The following is a 6,056-nucleotide window of genomic DNA, read 5'->3' as shown; positions in this document are numbered from 1 at the left end:
CTCTTCTCTTCTCTTCTCCTCTTTTCTCCTCTCCTTTCCTCTCTCTCTTTCTTTCTGTCTGTCTTTCTTTAATCACAGCTATAGAAACTCTACAACCTCAATGTATGTAAATATTTTATTTCTGTTAGAAAGTCTGTAGTCTACGTTGTAATTTTCCTCACTCATATTTGGCATTGGTTTACTTCAGGAAAGAGGTTTCTCCCATCTTGAGTTTTCACTTTCTATGATTTGAGCAAATGTAGAGCAATTTACTATATTTTAAACCATAGGAAGATTCAAAATTCTTAATTTTATATTATTCTTACTTTGTGAATAAAAGAAAATCACTAACACATTATATTTTGAATTAGTTGAACTAAATAGATGACATGACTGCTCTCCTGAAGATCCTAAGTTCAAATTCCAGCAACCACATGCTGGCTCACAACCATCTGTAATGAGATCCGATACCCTTTTGTTGGGTGTCTGAAGACAGCTACAGTGTACTTACATATAATAAATAAGTAAATAAATCTGAAAAGAAAAAAAAAAGAAACTGTAAAAGTCTGTTGAGATTTTTCTTTTTCTGTTTTTATGGATTCATTTAATTTTGCCAAAGTGAATGCTTCTATTTTCATGGAAAAGATTTAATATTGCTTTTTCTTCCAAAATTTATCTAAGCATTTAATATATTGCCAGGCAAAATACTAGCTTAATTATGTAAAGGGTATACAATGTAGATATATAAAACAAATTCTAAAATATACATGGAAATATATAAGTAAGAGAATCTGAAAAAAAAAAGACCTCCACAACAGTAGGATAAGTATTCATATTGTCTAACTTGAAGGCTTATAAAATCCCTATTATCAAGACTGTGTATTATTGGAGCAAAAATAGGCATCGTGGTATTGTAGAACAGAATAGAGACAAAAATTTGACTAGTAGAAGTGTGACCAATGAATTTTACATCATTAAAAATGTTGGTTCTGATGTATCCTGTTTTGTTTTGTGTAGACATTTTTTTTCAAATATATCATGTACTTTATTTTTCTTACATAAGAAAATATGTAAGAAATGGAAAACTTTCCTGAGCTCTTTAGTATATAATCACAATCACTTAAATATTTAAAATCGGAGCTCCTGCAGAAGAGTGAATGGTTTGGATATTAAAGCAAGAGAGTACTTCATATTCTTGTGGGTGTAATGCCACAGGAGACATTATCACATGTTCAGGTAGAAACTTGGAAGTAGCTATCGTCTGAGTCTTTCTCTTTTCAGGTAATGGCATTTTCTGCTCTAAGCCTTATTATCCTCAAAACACTATAATCAGTTCAAGGATATGGTCATTATCCAGATTACATAAAGGAAATTAAGTTATTCAGATCTTTCAGAACAAATGAAAAGCTGCCCTAATCCAGTAAAAACACAGGCTTGCCAAATTTGTAAAAGAACTTTACTTAGCTGTTAACTGTTTTCAAAAGTATAACAATATAAAAATAATGTATTACCATAAAAATCTCTAATCTAACAAGTAAACAATGGAAATGTAACACCAAGAGATGCATCGTTTAATTTTTACTCAAAGATGTGATTAAACATCAATGTAGATATGTATTTTAAAATAAATTTAAACAAACTTATTTATCAAACTTATTTTTAAAGCAGAAAATGTTTGTTAATACACATGGTTATACTTATTGGAACATGAATCTAAGTTGCCTGCATCCTAACAAGGAAGAAAATCACAGCTGGGTTAGGGTTTGAAGACTATGGTGTTCAGGAGACAATAAACATCGCTGGTTGTCAGAAGGACTTACAGAGATGGGTAGTATCCTTAGAGCACTTCACCTCCATGGCCTTTGACCTAAACACAACAGAAATGAGGCTTTCAGAGCAAGGTTGTGAAGGTTTGATTTCTGACTCTAGATGTTCTGATGTGACACCAGCTGTCTGTTTTTGGAAATCTACCTGACAGCCCACATCACTCTCTGTAAGAGCTAAAAGAGCTGTGGTCCATACGTTGATTGCCATGAATGCAATTCAATGGACCTGGAACAGAATTTGCAGATGGAAGTGGAGATGAAATGATTGCTGGTATTACATATTTTTATTTTCATGACCAATGTTTATTTTAAATTTCATATTAAAATCATATTATATTTTAATGTTCCAACATTGTTCCTGTGAAGACACAAAATGCTGATTATATAAATAAAAAATAAATTTAAAGGGGCTGTTATTTGATTCTCAGGGAGCAAATTTATATTGTCTGGTAAAGTTTTGTTCAAACTTAAAGTCATGGATTCTTTAAAGAATGAATTTAAGGTCACTTATATTTTTTCTTACCTGACAAAAAGTGTCCCTGTATGTGCATTTAAACCTATTTTGAGGACTCACAGGGCATCATCATGTTGGTAATACAATTAATATAGGATGAGTTTTGGATATTAAGGATGTTTAGTGTTGTGGTCAACAGTGTAATCTCATGTATTGGCTAGAATTTCATTTTCCCTCCTTCTCATCTGTGTCAATACTTGTTTATGTCACCATTCTATTACAGATTATAAATGCCACATTTTTTCTTACCTTGTGGGCTCTCAAATATTTGAAATTAATTGAGCTCTATGGGTAAGAACTTGATGCTAACAAGACTTTGCCATGCTAATTAAAACTTTAAATAAATCTGAAGGGAAAGGCAAAGCCTCCTACCTGCAATATCAGAAACACCAGTTTGATCCACACTAAAGGCAGACCCAATGGCACCCCTGTAGTGTCTGCTCAGATTAAGCATGGTGTAAATTTTCTTTTCTTTAGGAAAGTAATACCTGCTGTGTGTAAAGCCTTTTATCTACAGTGTCCTTTTGTGGTGGGTGGTGGGACAGCAATGACTAAACCTTAATATTATTAATATTTTATCTACTAAAAATAAAATTTTCATCTCATCATTTAAAAAGCTAACACTGTGTATAATTTAATAGTTTGGTGGTATTTCCCTTTATTTGAATGACCTAAATGTTTAAAAGTAGACTTTTATTTATTTATTTTGTGTGCCCATATGTACTTGTGGCATTTTGTGTGTGCACAGGGGTAAAAGGGCAACTTTGTGTTAGTCTGCTATCTCCTTCTACCATTTAGACTCTGGAGAGCAACCTTGACTGGCCAGGCATTATGGCAAACAGCTTTGTCTGCTAAGCCATATTGCCTGCCTATGTTATTGTCTCAGAGGCTGTGATCGTCTGTGAGAACATGAATGTGCAGGGACTAAATATGTATTCTTTTTTAAATTCTGGAATATTTTCTACTAAATATTCTCTCTCATTCTTATCAAACATTGCCTTTGAAACATCAAAAAGTGAGTCTCTACAAAAATGCATCTGTCATGGTACTGTGAATATAAACATTCTTTCCTTGGTATTATCACCATGGCATATTATGTCAAGTAAATTTTGTTAGTTTCCCATTTTGGAAATCAAATGCATAAAGTATCTCTATTCATAGTAAAATAGAATTACGTGAGACAGGTTGAGCCCTGAAAACAGAGAGGATCATAAATTCTGTCTGTCCTTGAATATTAGATGTTAAATGTAAAGTTCACTGAGGCCTACAAAGTCTTTATTATTCTAACAGACTTCAATATGTATCTTTGTAACCAGCCTTTCTCCTCATCCCCGGTTCTACAAAGCCACTGGTCTGCTGTTGCTTATGCTTTTGCTTTTAATTAAAAATCGGGATTTAATTTAGTGGAATCATAAAGTATTTCACACCTGTTACTTTTCAGTTTGTGTACTCAGTATGAGGTTCATCCTTGTTTTTATGTACATTAGTCATATATTCCTTCCTATGGCTGAGTAATATCCTACCACATATACATTAAGCTGGTTGGTTGATAATAATTCTCTTACTTTCTAATTTTGACTTTCAGAAACAGATATTTTATGTGAACAGAATATCACCAATGCTTTGTTACCCATTTCTTTGTGTGTGTGGGGGGGTCATTCTTATGGTTGTAGTTACTGGAATTCTAGGACATTATGTGAGAAACTTAATATATGAATTCTATTTTATTAAGGGATAGAATGAAGGTAATGTGAAGAAGAAAGGCAAACGATAGAGCAGGAAGGGTTAAGTAGTGTGAAGGACAAAATGGCAGAGTAGAGAAGGGAGTATAGGCATTGATAATTAATACTAAAAACCATTTAAAAGTTATATAGAGACTTACTACTGAAGAAGTTTCTTCTACATACATATATATGCATATATACCATATGTAAAAAGGAGTTCAAAGTGTTACTCTATAAAGGGGATAATGAATATTCCAGACATCACAGACTATCAAATAGAACTCCTGGTGACATTTATGGGTTAGAACTTTTTGTGGTGTAGCTCATGGGGTCCTATGAACCCTTCCAAATATTTAAGACCATTGATGTTGTTTTTAATAACCCTCCAGAACTTGGTAGTAAGACCCTATTCTGAAGACAATATATCTTGAGTCATATGATGTAGAGAAATCAAGCTGATATGGGCCTGACAGTTTTGCCATACCGGCTAGGCTTCTTAATGCTAGAAGGTTCTACTTGTACTGCCAGTGGATAAAAGCAGTCAACATTTGTAGCAGATGTGTAACTTGGTCTTCATCTGGTTGTCCTACCAATTGGAGTGGAGGCTATCTCTGACTCTGTTGCCTGCCATTGGATCCCCTTCCTCTAACTGTTTCACCTGGTTGGGCCTCAGTGGAAGAGAATACACTTAGTCTCAATGCAACTGGATGTTCTAGAGTGGAGCAGTACTCATGGAGTGCTTCCTCTTCTCTAGGAAGAAGGTGGGACGGTGGGGGCAGTGTAAGGATGGGGCTGGGAGAAGACAGGGGTGTTGATTAGGATACAAAGTGAATAGAAAAATTAATTAATTAAAAACAAATAATAAACAGTCCTATCCAGCTGTGCAGTCTGTGAGTCACAGTAAAGACTGGCCAAGCAGGGGATGGGAGGACTTGTGTCTCTCCAAGGTGAGGAGCTATAGTCAATTGATGGCTTTTAGAAAAGGAGAGCCCATTTTCTTCAGGAATGTAGCCCCTAAAAGGCTAACCCACTTCCAGTAGATTATACTCTATCCATGGACACGCCAGCAGCACTAACTAGACTCAGTGGAATTAAGAAAAGAAAGAATGAGCACATGAAATTTGTGGAGAAAAATGATGAAGGAAGGATCAGAGAGGACTTGGAAAGAAGGATCTGATCAAAACACAATCCTTACATGAACAGAACTCTCCAGCAATATAAAGCATTTAAATAAATAAACAGACAGTAATAAATGCTACATAGTCATTTGATCAAAACTATAAAAAACAATTTTGAGACAAGATAGAGTTATATATGTGTGTATTCGAGTTGGGTCAGAAATAGACATACACATGTCACTTTCCACAGCAAGGCATTGGTGTATGAGACTCCTAAAACTACAGAGATGAAAATGACCCCATGAACATAACTGTAAACGATGTATTACTCTCTATTTGTGGTTATAGAGTTGATGCTAGTGTCTCCTATATGGGGGAAAACAGGAACACAACAAAGATGACTTCTTTCTTTTTGTCTTTTTATTTGTGAGAAGATTATAATTTAATAACAACATGTATCTCTTTCCTTTCTTCCCTAGCCCCATATGAGATTAACTTTTAAAATTTTACATTTCCTACATTAACTTTTCAAAATCATGTATTTATAATATCACAATGAAATTAATTTGAGGATGTGGATGAGGGGAACATTAACAGCTTATCCTGGTTATTGAAGCATTAGTTGAATTTCTTAATTTTTAATTTTTATTAGTTGTCTTAGTTAGGGTTTTACTGCTGTGAACAGACACCTTGACCAAGGCAAGTCTTATAAAAAACAACATTTAATTGGGGCTGGCTTACAGGTTCAGAGGTTCAGTTCATTATCATCAAGGTGGGAGCATGGCAGTATCCAGGCAGGCATGGTGCAGGCAGAGCTGAGAGAGAGTTCTACATCTTCATCCAAAGGCTGCTAGTGGAAGACTGACTTCCAGGCAACTAGGGAGAGGATCTTAAG

This window comes from Mus caroli, chromosome 15, assembly GCF_900094665.2.
Source record: "Mus caroli chromosome 15, CAROLI_EIJ_v1.1, whole genome shotgun sequence".
NCBI classification, from domain to species: domain Eukaryota; kingdom Metazoa; phylum Chordata; class Mammalia; order Rodentia; family Muridae; genus Mus; species Mus caroli.
This window is presented reverse-complemented; position numbering follows the sequence as displayed.